We start from the raw sequence: 16,302 nt of genomic DNA, 5'->3' as shown, positions 1-16,302 counted from the left end.
GAATGAAGAAATGGAAAACAATGAATGGTATTACTGCTAGAGATTCATGAATAACGTGTCTTAATTTATAAAAAATAGATATCTTTCAATTTATTGGTGGTCATGTGCAACATAGAGTTATTGATGATTATATGCACAAACAGAAATTATTGAAGAACGTGTAAGTTGGTGAGAAGTACATCAACATGAAATAGGGAGATAAGTAATCCTTGAAACATGAAAAAGGGAGAGAAGTGATCATTCAAAAAATTAGGGAGACAAGTGCTCCTTGAAAAAATTATGGAGAGAAGTGCTTTACAACAATGGTGGTGGTGATGAGAAGTACATCATTAGTCACTCAAATTTAAAAAAAAAATTGAATTAAAATAGAGTGTTAGAAATAAAAATTCAAAATTATATGAATGATTTTTTGAATAGGTTGTTAGAAGTAGTTTTTGAATAATTTTTAGATAATGTAATTTTTAAATTGGTGATCAGATTTTAGTGGTTATGATTACATGTATTTTAGGTGTATTATTATATGTTTAGCTTATACAAAAGGCTTATGATTTTGTACGAATGGAATCAGATAATAAAATAGTTTTTGTTCTGCTTTACTTTTGTTTTACTATTAGTTTATTTTTTATTTATTATCATTTATTTATAAAAATCTAACAATTACTTTAGTTCTCTGTTTGTCTACCTTTCACAATTATTTTTATGTACAAATATATTCTTTATTCTTTGTACACCTAAATTGATTGATGTTTTACAATTTGGTTTTCTTTACATATACTCTTTTTTACAATAACTGATTAATATGATACAACTGCACAAGATTGAACTTCTGGAGGAAAAGATAGTTGAATTTGAAGATGTTCTAAATCTAACTATTTATTCTAATTTAAACGTGGATATGTGCTTACAAAACTTGGTCGGATAAGAAAAAAACCTAGATTTTCTATATCCATTGATGATGGTCTAAATTTCGCCAATATGATGTTGTTTGTTTAACTTCTACATAACATACAAGTGGATTACTCATCATAAATCAAAAGTCTTTGCCAAGGAACACTTTATTTTCATTGAGAACCTCTTTCCATAATAGAAATACTCCCTCTGTCCCAACCATTTCTTTACAGTTTCCTTTTTGGGATGTCCCATCCAATTTTTTACATTTCAAAACTTACCAAAAATAGTCAATGGGTCCCACCACTTTCTCACTATTCCTCTCTTTTCACATTACTTTTACTCCACCATCTCCCTTTTATATATTAAAAATCAATGGGTCCCACCACTTCATCCACTTTTCTTTCTCTTTTCCACTCCTTTATACATATTTCTTAACCTCCGTGCCGAAACCAAATGTAAAGAATTGGCCGAGACGGAAGGAGTAACAATCAAGAAAGTTTAAATAAAATAATAAAGGATGTAAACTTACCAGCACAAACAACTGCAAGTATAGTATTTTTTAATGCAAAATCAAACCTCTTCTAAGATGCACCTTTATCCACCCTACTATGTACCTTGACATTTGTTCGATATATAAATTTAACATTATAGTGGAACATTTAAAGTTAAAATTGTAATGTCAAACTTCAAACTTCTTGGGAATCACTTCAAATGAATGGTAATATTCTTATCAAGATTACATGTTATCTTATATGCCATAAAAAATCTCTATGTGCCACAAAGTTATTTACATACACATATGACATAAGTATAAATAAATATATACATACATGATATAAAAATTCGTAATTGTAATGCATGTGTTGTTATAAATGATACCGCACCAATGGAAGCCATTGCATCCTAACGTGCAAAAAAAATAAAATCTAGACTTAATAGGTATATTCACAACTTCCTGTTAATTATCTTCTATTTTATTTACCAATTTAATACCCGTATATTACTCAGTGTACAATAAATCATTGACATATCTACAAAAATTATTATAATATAATTATAAGACTAATTGTCGGTATGTTTATTGACAATATGTGATTAACAGTTTACAAAAAGTCGTTGAACTTTGGACCACATATGTACACATGCATATATTGTGGTGCCATCTTATGGTGATAGGTATCGTTTAAGGGTAAGATAAGTTAGAAGGGAGTATTGGATAGCTTACCACCTTTTTTTAAAATTTTGAGCGTAGCTTTTTGAAACTTTCTTTTGTCCTCGTTTACTTAGACGACTTAAAATAATTAATTCAAGTGCAAGAAGTAAAGATATGAAAAAAGTAATGTACGATACGTTCGATTTTATCCTGGTTCGCGGTGGCGAAGTCCAGTCACCCCTAGTCTAAACCCCGAGCTCCTCTCCGGACTCGAGATTTTCTCTACTATAAAGATCATCCTTTATAGTATGCGGAGAAGACTTTATAATTCACTATCTATTTATCTCGAATTGTTACACATAGTAGCTAAATACAATGTATAAGACTATCTCAGAGCGTAACAACCTAGTCACCTCATCAAGCGCTTGCATACCCTTTTTTAGACTATGTACTTCTACTTCTTTGCCGGTCTTAGTTCTTAGATCTCAGGTCTCGAGTCTTTACTCTTTCTCATGGTGCGAAGACTACTAACTCCCCGTTAGTATGCCTAAGACTTGGGTCTTAGAACAAGGATCACCTCACTTCACTTTACCTCCCTGCAAAGAATATATTACAAGCTACGATCACACAAATATTCGAGATATATATTATATGTATACTATTACACGTTAAAATAATTTTGTGGTCACCGCGCTAATATGTATTAGATATAAGTGCGTAAAATATATAAAAAATTAGGGATGATTCACACAAGGGACTCTTCACACAAAAATGAGCAAGACAAGTATCAAAACTTGTTTGCCTCGGGTTGTAGTCTATTCGTCCGAATAGAAATGTAATAAGCTGGATGGAACTACTTGCTTGTTTTTGTTCAAAAACAAGTTCTCTAGTCTTGTTTCTTCAAGTCCTTGATACATTCAACCAAGTATAGGTTATGAAATTAAATATTCAAGACTAAACAAATATCATAAGAACTTGGAATAAGGTTTAAGATTCAACAAAAATCAACCTTGGCTTGTATACTTGTATTCCACCGAATATGAATAAGAATGGCCGAATGGTTTCTTGAGCTTGATCTTTCAAGTTCAAGTGGTCTATCTTGTTTAATTTTTTTTCAAGATTAATTTAATAACAAAGTAATGGATTATAACAAGTTGCACTAAATGTATACTTTCTTTGATCCTTAAAGATCAAGTTTAAACCACTTAAGCTAAAAATAAGATACAAGATCTTAGGTTCGAATCAAGAATGATTTACTTAGTCTTTATTCATTTATTGAAGGTAGAAAATAATTAAGAGTGAAGATTTAAAAGATTATTCACCACTTAAGTTTTGACAATGGTTTCGAAACACACTATACGAATAAATTCAAGAATAAGTATGTTTCTACCAAAATAATTGAAACTTGTTAATTGAGTGTGTAAATTGGTTGATCTATAAAGTATAAGCACAACACACAAGAAAATAAGTAAATAACTAACTTATCACTCTTGACCTTACAAAGGTTCAAGTATGTTAGGTATGAAATGCAACATAGAGGAGGGGGTGCATGTGTTTTCTTGATTTTGAATTATCTTTAGGCTTATGGAATAAAACAGTTGTATGAACTTGTAGTTGATAAAATACTAAATGCAAAACACACAAGCAAATTATCAAAAACTCACTTGATTTATATTTAATCAAATTTGTCTTGCTATAAATATGTTTTCTTAGAAATACAAACACAACTTCTACTCTTGAGAGAATACAAGATATTTTCTAGATCTGTTTATTACTTCTAAACAAAGAACCCGTGACATGCTTTATTGATTAACATGCATGGGTTTACAAAAGTTGCACTAAAATGGACTAACACAATTTCTAAAGCTATTCTGCACATTTCCATTTCCAGTGTTAGCAAATCTGTGCAGGATCTTTTAGGTATGTGATCCTCCTTTGTCCTGATCATCTTGGCCCTTGATCTTGTATTCTTCAAGCTGCATTTGTAGGCTTTCCAATTCAGTGATAGAATTGTTTGTTGACTGATAATCTTGGATCTTCAAGTTTTCTGCATGAATTATGAAGTTGTTTATTGAGATCTCTTTTATTCTATAGAGATATCACATATCGATAAATAAAATGACTTATCGATATCTTGAGTTCTCTACATATATTTTTAACTTAATGAGGTCTTCAGTTCTCTATAAGTAGAATAGCTTTTTGATATCTCTAGTTCTCTATATAAGCTTTTGACTTGTCGATATCTCTAATTCTTTATATGAGGATTTGACTTGTCGATATCTCTAGTTCTCTACATGAAAAATTGACTTGTCGATATCTCCAGTTCTCTATATGGACTTTTTGACTTGTCGATATCTCAGTTCTCTACATGCAGATTGATTTGTCGATATCTCTTGGGACTTCTTGTAATATATAAGTGATGATGTCAAAGATTACTGAAAATAACAATATCATTAGTGGCCCTGGCCAAAGTGTGAAGCATAGCCAAATGGACATCTGATCTAGGGAGAATATTGAATCGTTACTTTTCATAATCTGTTAAGCTTGGGGTTAGTCTTGTTAACAGGCATGAATGTGCGTTAAGCAATCTTCTCACCAATTGGGAGAGATTGTTGTGCAAGACATGCCTGTATCTAAACAAGACTAAGTCATTTTGTCAACCCTAAGTAAGTTGTATTGTTATCTTAATTTGTATTTTGTACTTCTAACATTTAAAGTCTGTAAAAATGTCAAAAGAGCAGACTAGAGCCTTTTTCTATAAATAGTATCAAGCCTAAGAATTCTATCTGGAAGAAGATCAAGAAGATCATGCCTCAGAAGAATTATAAAGAAACTTGGAGTTGAATAAAGCTATTTTGAGAAAAATACTCTAAGTCAAGTTCTCTACAAGTCACAGATTTAATGTTATAGAGAAGTCATTCAAGAACTCCAAATGACTTATCGAGAAGTCAGGAAAGCTATAAGAGAACTCAGAGAGATATCGACAAGTCAAGAAGACATGAAGGTTGGAGATATCGACAAGTCATTTCTTCACTAGAGAACTCGGAGTTATCGACAAGTCTACATTCATTAGAGAACTCCGAGTTATCGATAAGTCTAAGTCTACTAGAGAACTCAGAGATATCGATTAGTCAAAATTCACTAGAGAATTCTAAGTTATCGACAAGACAAAGTGAAGACATGATGCTGAGAGATCTCGACAAGCTAAAGTTTCATTGGAGAACTCAGAGACCTTTATAAGTCAAATTCACTAGACCATTAGAGATCTCGATAAGTCATTATACTTATCGAGATGTCAAGATCTCTATGTGCCTAAAGTGGAGATCTCGAGTAAAATTCTCAAAGTACAGAATCATAGACCAGTTCAATATTCAAGATAAATAATCAACAAACAATCTAACCAGCTAAATTGACAAGTCTACAAAAAGCAGCTTGAAGAATGTGCAAGATCAATGGTAAAGATTGACTGAGAAAGGAAGATCAAAGTGAACACGGGATGCTAAAGATATGCTAAGCCAGAAATGGAAGATCTACTTTTCTATAAATAGAAATGACAAGTGACAGTTTAGAAAAGCTAATAGCATGTCTTATTACACACTGTGTAAACCAACAGTTAACTAAGTTATAAAGTTAACACTGGTCCTTTAGTTAGTGGTAACAATTTAGATCAAATTTCTTGTAACACTCTCAAGGAGAAGCTAAACTCTTTATCAACAAAGAGCCTAGAAATTTTGTAGCGAAACAGTCTTAATTTTAATATAAAATTAAGTGAGTTTTGAAGATCTGTTTTCTTTATTTTCTGCAAGCTTAAATTCTGCATGAACACATTTCACTACATGATTTAATTCAGTTTTTTCAACCATAAACATTCAAGAAAAGCACAAAAACAGTAAAACACATTCACCTCCTCTGTGTGTTATTCATTTCCTAACAAGTGGTATCAGAGCAAAATCTAGAAGTAAATATATTCAAGATCTTGGAAGAATGAATACACATAAAATCAGCAACATCAAAATTTCTACCTTTGACAAAGCTAACTATACTCTTTGAAAAAAGAAAATGATGTTGTTTATCAGGATGACCAATCCACTTTACATTTAGATCCTCAAGAATGGACCCTTCATTCCTATGGTTAGAGTTGAGGAATCTACAGATGGAGACATGGTTATCCCAGCTCATTTTGCTCCAAAAGATCCTTCTGAGTATTCTGACTCTGAAAAGGAGAAAGTCTCCCTGGATAGTAGCTTGCAATTAATATTGATTGAGTCACTTGACAATGTGATGTATAACAACATTATCAATTGTGACACTGCCAAGAAAATATGGGAAAAGATTGAGATACTCTGTGAGGGAACTGGGGAAGTTAGGTCAAACCAAAGAAGAATACTGATTTCACAGTAGGGTTTTATGGAAAAGCCAAAGGAAAGCATTACTGATGTGTTTGAAAGATTCAACAAGTTGATAAATGACTTGCAGCTTCATGACAAATACTATGAAGCTGAAGAAATGAACCTAAAGTTCTTGCTTACTCTCCCTGATCATTTGGAACAGAAAATCTCAGCAATCAGGGAAGGGAGAGACTTGAGCAGAATAACTCTGGAAGTTCTATATGGAATTCTCAAAATATATGAACTAGAGAGGATTCAAAGGCAATCATTGAGATCTGGTCAAGGACATGTTGTGGATGGCTCAAGTGCTTTAATTTTAAATGAAAGTTCAATATCCAATGATGAACCAAGATCTCAAACTCCAGTTGCCTCAACAAGTGAGCAAAAAAAATGATTCACAGGAGCAAGTCATTCTGGAATTGGAAAAATATGAGTTCTATACTCTTGAAGAACTGGATGAGCTAGATCAGTCAATGGCCTATTTGGCTAGAAAATTATTTAACATTAGAGGAAAGAATCCAAGATACTTCAAGAGAAAAGGACAGTCTTCCAATAAAGACAACAGGTGGAAGGAAAAAAGGAAGTAGAATTTTGATAGCAAGAATGGCTACAAAACTGAATCTGTTGACAGATCTAAGATAAGGTGCTTCAATTGTGATGAATTAGGCCACTTTGCTACAGAATGCAGGAAACCCAAGAAGGCAAAGAACAATAAAGCTTATCTTGAACTTGAAGCAAAGTATGAAGCTCTTCTGAAGAAACAACAAAACAAAGTTTATATTGTAGAAGATAAAAGTTGGGATGACTCTGAAAATGATGAAGATGAAGAACTTGGTAACTATGCACTCATGGCCTTGGAGCAAGGAGGATCATCCTCATCTAAATAACAGGTACCAACTCTTACCACCACTGATTTAAATGTGAATCAATATAAGGAAACTGTTGAAAAGATGAGCACACAAATATTTCACATTCATACAAGCATGGTGGCTGTAAATGAAGAAGTGAGCGGACTGACAAAAATGAATGAGAAGCTTGAGAATAAAAACAAGGAACTAAATTGTTGATAGTGGAGCTTGAAGCCCTGAAACAAGAATATAGTTATCTGAAGAACAAGCTCAAGTGTGCAAATGAGATTGAGGTTGTGCTAAGGGAAAAATTGGAGAAAATGAAGTAAAGTTGAAGTCTTTCAAGAATGTATCTGAATTGGTTGGTCAGTAACATGAGAAAAACAAACTATATGCAAACATTTCTATTGGTCTTGATTATGATGCCTTGAATAACAAAAAGAAAAACATAAGGGACAAAGGGAAAGCAATAGAGAATGAAAATGTTCCAGCAATGCTGAAAAGGTTTGGTCACCCGTGTTCAAGGCTTGTGAAGTAGACTTCAGTGAAGAAGAATTGATTATCAAATAAGAAATTGCAGATGAAGATAATGAAAAGAAAAATGCAAACTCAACTCAATCTTCTAATTCTAAAGAAAATCTCATGGACAATCAAAGCACCAAGACTCTTGTCAAAGAAATAAAGATTGAAGATGCAAGAAAGAAGAAGAAAAATAGATAAGGGAAAACAGGGATAAACAAAAGCAATAATTTTGCTTATGTTGTAAAGCATCTAACTCATCTTTGTAAAAAGGTTGTTAGCAAGCCAACTGAAGGAACTTGCAAATACAATGAAGCAGATTCAAATGATCCCTACTCATTCTGTGACAAGTTTGACTGCATTCCTTGCAACTTGAAAGTGATGAAGAGTTGCCACATATTGAGAGTAGACCTTAAAGAAATAAAAATTGGGTCTACATAAGATAGGGAAAATGCACAAAAATCTTTGAAATCTATTTTATCTGACACAATTCACTCTACTTCTACTAGATCGGTTAACAAGAAGAAAGTACCCAACACTGCTTGGGTCACTAAACACACCTGAATCTCATTGTGTGCAGGGCAAAGTGAAGAAAGTCATGTGGATCATTGACAGTGGACGCTCCAGACATATGACATGTGATAAGACCCTGCTATCACAGTTTGAGGAGAAAGCTGGCCCATTGGTGACATTCGGAGACAACAACAAATGATTCATAATGGGATATGGCAAGATTGTTTCTGAAAATGTTTTCATTGATGATGTAGCACTATAGCTGGTTTTGAAGTGAATGTTCTCAGTTTAGCCAATTTGCAGACAAAGGCTTTGAAGTTTTATTCTACAAAGATGAATGCACTTTTATCAGCAAAAAAACTGGTGAAGTTGCTCTGGAAGAAGCAAGGAAAGGAAGCTTGTTTGTTGTAGACTTGGACTCAACAAATAAGGATGGTATTTGCTGATTCTACACCAAGGTATCAGAAGAATAAAGCAAGCTATGGTATAAGAAGCTGTCTCACTTGAAATTCAAGGCAATTAACACCTTAGTCAAAAAGGAGTTAGTAAGAGACATGCCCAAACTGGAATTTGCTCAAGTTAAAGTTTGTGAAGCTTGTCAAAAAGGGAAAATGAAAAGATCTAGTCACAAGTCAAAAACTGTAAATTCTGTAAGTGCACCATTGCAACTTATTCACATGGACTTATTTGGGCCAGTGAATGTCTTATCAATTTCAAGAAACAAATATGCACTTGTGATGGTGGATGATTTCTCAAGATACACTTGGGTAGAGTTCATGTACTCTAAAGATGATACTCCACACATCATAATTGAGCACATCAGGAAGATAGAAAAATAGGCTGAAGATTATAATTGTGTGAAAAGATTGAGAATGACAATGTAACAGAATTCAGAAATGCAACATTGAGTGATTTCTGCAAAGGCAAAGGCATTGTTCAAGAATTCTCAGCTGCCAGAACACCTCAACAAAATGGAGTAGTTGAGAGAAAGAACAGAATATTGGTTGAAGCTGCCAGGACAATGCTGCAAGATGCCAAGTTGCCAACAAGTTTCTGGGAAGAGGCTGTTAAAACTGCATGTTATACTCAGAACAGATATCTCATTAACAAGGCACATGGCAAGTCACCTTACTCAATCATGTCTAAAAGAAAGCCTACTGTAAAGCATCTTCATGTGTTTGGAAGCAAGTGTTACATTTTGAAAGACAACTCCGAATATGTGGGAAAATTTGACTCAAAGGTTTTTGAAGCAATTTTTATGGGATATTCACTGGAAAGAACAACCTACAAAGTTTATGTGATTGATCAAAAGAAGATTATGGAGAGCACAAATGTGACCTTTGATGATGACAAGTGTCCAGGCTAGAAATGCCTTGATGATAATGAAGCTGAAGCCCTGGCATTTGAAAACCTCAACATTGATAGTGATTCTGATGGGGAAGATGAAGTTGATGCACAACATACATTAAATGAAGAGACTACTCAATAGGAAAATCATGAAAATGGAAATTCATCTCAAACACCTGAATTTGAGAGCGCAAACTCAGGGAGAGAAAGAGAAGAAGGATCCAACAGTCATACCAATAATGAAGAAAATAATGAAGGCACAAGTCAACAAACTCATATGAGGAAGTGGGATATAAGTCACACTAGAGAAGAAATTATTGGTGATCCTACTGCTGGTGTGAGGACTAGAAGTGCAACTACTAATGATTGCCTACATGCATGCTTTCTGTCTCAAGTAGAACCTAAGAAAATTGACGAAGCTCTACTGGATCCTGATTGGATATCTGCTATGCAGGAAGAGCTAAATCAGTTTGAAAGAAGCAAAGTTTGGAAGTTAGTTCCTGCACCAAATAATAAAAGCATTATTGGAACAAAATGGGTGTCAGGAACAAGATGGATGAAAATGGTGTAGTTACCAAGAACAAAGCAAGGTTGGTTGCAAAAGGCTACTCACAAGAAGAAGGAATTGATTATGATGAAATTTTGCTCCAGTTGCAAGACTTGAAGTAATAAGAATTTTCAGAGCATTTGCTGAACATTCAAATTTTAAAGTGTATCAAATGGATGTCAAGAGTGCCTTTCTGAATGGTGAGCTAGAAGAAGAAGTTTATGTGCAACAGTCACTTGGCTTTAAAGATCCAGAATTTTCAAATTTTGTGTACAAGTTATTCAAGGCTCTATATGGACTAAAACAGACACCTAGAGCTTGGTATGTTCTAGGGTGAAAATACGCGCTAAAATTTACGCAAGTATATGCGTTCGCAAGTAGTATAAGATATAAATCAGATTCGTTCCCACAGAGACTGGTTTAGGTTAAGTTCAATTTATGCACCTATGCAACAGTGTATGGTTATCGCTCAATGCTAAGACAAATAACAAATTGGGTTTTCATTAAACTAAGAGATTATACTAAATAACATTAACTAAGAGAATTGAGGTTGAATTACTATATATGATAAACACGGGATTCTAACTTCATTAAATACTTCATTCAATAGCCTTATTGTTCTTAACCTTAGCATGTAATGGTGATGACACTAATCAGATAACACGAAACTAGTAAACGCCAACTTTCGTTGTACGAATACCCTATTACCAAGCATCCACAAAAGAGATTGAAGTTGAATAGACACCAATTATGCTTAGTCCTTATATGTCTATAAGAATTGAAAACATAACGGTTTAATGCGCAAGTTATCTATCGTGATTACATAGGGCAAGTAAGATGATTAAAATTACCTACGAATCATGCATAACAAATACATGAACCTATGCTAGCATGGAAAGTTCTAAACCTCTATATTCATTGTCGCTTCAATAGAGATTAACACGCTATCTTATATGTTAGCTACGCACATAAGACGAATAAGCACAATCAATACTAGGATATCAATAAATCACCACACACCAAGATATCGAAACAAATTAATTATTGAAATCCATAAGTAAATCCGCTAGAATCCCATGATAACGATTAGCCCATAATTGAACTCATCGTCATCATGGGTTCCAATGAAAGCATGGTATAAAACAAGGTCTTAATAAACTGAATAATTATCAAAGTACGAATAAAAAAGGTCTAGGTTCAACAAGAATGAAAATGAGCATCCAAAGTTACAACTATTTTCAAAGAATCACAAGTAGAAAACAAGATTTTCTTTTTCGGAGTTGTTTTGTGCTTCTAGGTCTTCTCCTTGATCTCCCAATCTTCCCGGATGATGAAAACCCTTTTTTTAAGTATATATAAGCCCCTAGTGGACCTGTACCCTTAAAATTATCAAATTCCACTCAAAAAAGGCTTTTTCAGCGAAATCGGCGAAATCAGCCGCGTATCAGCATGCGGTCGCGTGCGGGTCTGACGCGGCCGCGGGTCGGCATGTGGTCGCGTGCCCTTCTGACGCGACCGTGTGGGCGGCTTCTGGAAAATTCTGATGAATCTTATTTTGGCCATAACTTGAGTTCTACTCGTCAGAATTAGGCGATTCAACTGCCCACGCGAAGCTAACGAGATTCTCTACAACTTGAAAATGGCCTTGGCTTCCAAATCTGATCACTTTTTTATCATATTTCCTTTAAAAACTCCTTTCTTCATTTAACTGATACCTGAAATGCAATAACACAAAAACACATCAAAATACCAACAACTTGAGTCCAAAACACCAATTTAAGCTTGTAATAAAGCGTTACAAGTGGATTTAAAATTCACTTATCACACCCCCAAACTTGAATCGATGCTTGTCCTCAAGCATAAACAGACTCAAAACTACAAAACAAACCTAATGCATGAATGCAACTACGTGAATGCAACTAAATGATAATTCAATCGATCCCCTAGAATAACCATAACCAAATGAATAAGCCAATGCCTCTAAGAATGCAATGACTTAAAACAGAGTTCGAATAAATCCCACAAACCAACTCACAAACCAGAAACGTGTATGTGTGGAATGCTTAACAGATATCTCTCGATACTAGATCAATAACCATAACTTATCTATCATTGAAACAATCAAAAATTTATAAACAGAATAGACAATAAACACATTATGACTCACAACACCTCCTTTCTACTAGAGTTATACAAGGATTCACACTATTTTTGAACACATAACAAAGATGTTTATTTGACCGTGTCATGAATGAGGTCCCAAAAGACTTATGCAATAATACCCATGTAGCGAGCGTTAGGTTAGCTGATCCCATACTATAAAAGCCTTAGGTCACTAGGCACAAAGTCCCCTAGAACTTAATAACTCGAGTATTAAAGAGCTCACTCTTGATCAATTATGCATAAACACATAATTTTTTTTTCTCTTTTTTTTTTCTTTTTTTTTCCAATAATTTCTGAATGAGTGCGTTTCACTTCATCTCATTCAACCCTAGACTACTCATAAAAATATGAGCCGGCTACTAGCCATTTGACGCCTAGCCTTGCAATGAAATCCAAGTTTTTCCCCAGATAAAAAAATCAGTGTTTTTACGTCATTATGAGAATATCACGAATTCTAAATATAACCAAGTGATTAAATCTCAACAACAAACAAGTATGATCATGATCTAGATCAAAAGCAACCCTATAAGACTTTGTGAAAATATTTGTTTCTGGCATGCAAATCAATTCATTAGGACTTAAACATCCCTCTATTCGTCATGACCACACTCAAATCAATATCAACTTATCAAATATCATAATTCATCTTAAGGGATCATGCTAAATATGCATGCAAATGCAACTATATGAAATCACATAAAAACAAACAAATATGTCCTAAATGAACAATCATGCAAAAATATGAATGAACTACAACTAAACATGCAATATGAATCTATATGAATCTATATGGACACACACACACTACTAATCCTTACATTATCCCCCCCAAACTTAAAATTTTCAATCTCCTCATTGAAGGTAATAATAAGGATTTCAGGCATACCTAGTCGTCAGCAAGATCACCCTCCTCGGGTGAAGGATCAGGTGGCCAATCAACCTTGACACCAGTGGCTCGGAAGATAGTGCCCAAAGCCTGTGTCAAATCTACATCAAAATGACGGTGAATGTCGTGCATGGCTTTCATACACCTAATTACTCACCTATACTACTCATCACCAAAACCAGTCCTATCAACTACCTGCTGCACATGAGAAGAACCTTCTGTAGGCATTGGAGAGTTCGTTCGGCTACCCTCTACATCATCAAAGATATATCCCAAGCCCTTATCATGTGGTGCACCAATGAATGCATAACTCAAGTGATCCGGTAGTGGGTGAAGCTCAAGTGTGGAAACATCTTCAGTAGACGGCTCGAGACACTCCTGAGAAATTTTCAGCTCTACTAACCCAAGAGAATCGAATGGCATATCCAACTTCCTCTTCCACAGAAGTGCATTCAAAACCTGCAGTTACTCTGCTCCTTCCTTGTCATTAATAACTGATTTCCCCATTAAGGATCTCTCTAAGGTCTCTGACTTTGGCAATTGCTCAAGTTCCGAATTCACGATAGAGTCTACCCACTCTACTTTAAAGCACTCCTCTTTAGCTGTAGATAACCTTATTGCCTTGAACACATTAAAAGTGACCTTCTGATCATGAACCTTCATCGTAAGCTCTCCTTTTTGTACATCAATCATAGTTCGGCCAATAGCTAAAAATGGTCTCCCCAAGATAATGGGAATCTTCTTATCCTCCTCAAAGTCAAGAATTACAAAGTTAGCAGGGAAGATGAGTTTATCCACCTTGACCAAGACATCCTCCACTATACCTCGTGGATAAGCGATGGAATGGTCAGCTAGTTGCAATGACATGTATGTTGGTTTCGGATCAGGCAGACCAAGCTTCTTAAAGATAGATAAGGGCATCAGATTGATGCTAGCTCCTAAATTACATAAACACTTGTCAAACGATAAGTTTCTGATGGTGCAAGGAATAGTGAAGCTTCCAGGATCTTTAAGCTTCGGAGGCAACTTCTGTTGCAATTTAGCACTGCATTCCTCCATTAGAGCAACAATCTCTAAGTCATCGAGCTTCACTTTTCGAGAAAGAATACCTTTCATAAACCTCGCATAGCTAAGCATCTGTTCAAGAGCTTCAACGAAAGGTATGTTGATATGAAGTTTCTTGAACACCTCCAAAAACTTCTCAAACTACTTATCCAGCTTTTTCTTCTGCAGCCTCTTAGGAAAAGGAGGTGGAGGATAGATCTGTTTCTCCCCTGTATTTCCCTCAGGAGGAGTGTGTTCCATAGTAGTCTTCCTTGGTTCCACCTCTGCTTCCTTCTGCAGTTCTTCTTTAGCCACAACTGTATTTTCTGAAACTTGAGATTTTCAGGCTCTTCATCTTGCTGAATTTGGGGGCTTGCGACCTTTCCAGACCTTAAGGTGATGGCGTTCACCTGTTCTTCAACTTCCCTCTTGCCTGGATTTGTTTCTGTATCACTAGGAAGCGTTCCTGGTGGTCGATTCAATAAGGCATTAGCAATTTGCCCTATTTGGTTCTCCAGAGTCTTGATAGAAACAACCTGGCTTTGGCATATAAGAGCCTGGTTTTTGCACATAAGCCGCAACTCCTCCAATTCAGATTTTTCATTCGAAGATAGACATGCACCAAGAGTTTGTTGTTTTGGTGTAATTTGTTGCTAAAAACCAGGAGGGTTGAATAGCTTATTTCCAAACTGCTAGAATGGCTGTTGCATCGTATTCTGATTGTTGCTCCAGCTGAAGTTAGGAATATTTCAGTTGTCAGGATGATAAGTGTCTGGAACAGTTGTGATCTCTGAAAGTTGCTCACAAACTGAGCTGAGTCACTAGATATAGCGCATTGCTCCGTCACATGCGGACCTGCACACAGCTCACAAACACTAATTATCTGCTTAACACCTTAGTTAGCCATAGAATCGATCTTCATAGACAACGCCTTTAGTTGAGCAGTGATAACCGTAGCTGTATCCACTTCAAGAACTCCTGCTACCTTGCCCTTTGGACATCTCTGGGTTGGATACTGATATTCATTAGTAGTCATCAGTTCAATTAGATCATAAGCTTCCTCATAACTCTTTGCCCATAATGCTCCGCCTGATGCTGCATCGAGCATGGGTCTAGACTGTGCTCCCAACCCATTATAAAAACAATTGATGATCATCCAATTAGGCATTCCATGATGAGGGCACTTCCTAAGCATCTCCTTGTAGTGCTCACAAGCTTCACATAGTGATTCTCCCGTTTGCTGTGTAAATTGAGTAATAGCATTCCTGAGTGCAACTGTCTTCGCCATATGGAAGAATTTAGTAAGAAACTTCTGAGCAAGATCTTCCCAAGTGGTAATCGAACCAGCTGGTAGAGAGTGTAACCAGCTCTTAGCCTTGTCCCTCAGAGAGAATGGGAACAGTCTCAGCTTCACAGCATCATCAGAAATACCGTTGAACTTGAAGGTGTCGCAGATCTCAATGAAATCCTTAATATGCATATTGGGATCTTCCGTTGAAGAACCCCCAAATTGGATTGAATTCTGCACCCATTGAATTATGCCAGGCTTGATCTTAAAGGTATTAGCTGTGATAGCTGGCCTGATAATGCTATATTGAATGTCATTGATCTTGGGTTGAGAAAAATCCATCAAGGCTTTCGTTCGTGCTGCTGGATCTCCCATTGTAATGAGTACCTGAAACACAAACAGATAAACCGTGAAAGTAAAAGAATCTAAGTCAGTGAACTTTAACGACCACTGATGACAAGCACATAAACTAAAAATTAACACCGAGTCCCCGGCAGCGGCGCCAAAAACTTGTTAGGGCGAAAACACGCGCTAAAATTTACGCAAGTATACGCGTTCGCAAGTAGTATAAATATAAATCAAATCTGTTCCCACAAAGACTGGTTTAGGTTAAGTTCAATTTGTGCACCTATGCAATAATGTATGATTATCGCTCAATGCTAAGACAAATAACAAATTGGGTTTTTATTAAACTAAGAGATTATACTAAATAACA

General features: G+C 35.3%; 1 non-coding gene across 1 annotated transcript; it reads left to right on the top strand.

Moving 5' to 3' along the window:
- Window positions 1-15,465: 15,465 nt before the first annotated feature.
- Window positions 15,466-15,572, top strand: LOC141676144 (small nucleolar RNA R71). The gene has a single exon (XR_012556750.1). It is a non-coding gene; the product is annotated as a small nucleolar RNA R71 (small nucleolar RNA).
- Window positions 15,573-16,302: the final 730 nt, after the last annotated feature.

This window comes from Apium graveolens, chromosome 7 (assembly GCF_009905375.1).
Source record: "Apium graveolens cultivar Ventura chromosome 7, ASM990537v1, whole genome shotgun sequence".
NCBI lineage: Eukaryota > Viridiplantae > Streptophyta > Magnoliopsida > Apiales > Apiaceae > Apium > Apium graveolens.
This window is presented reverse-complemented; position numbering and strand designations above follow the sequence as displayed.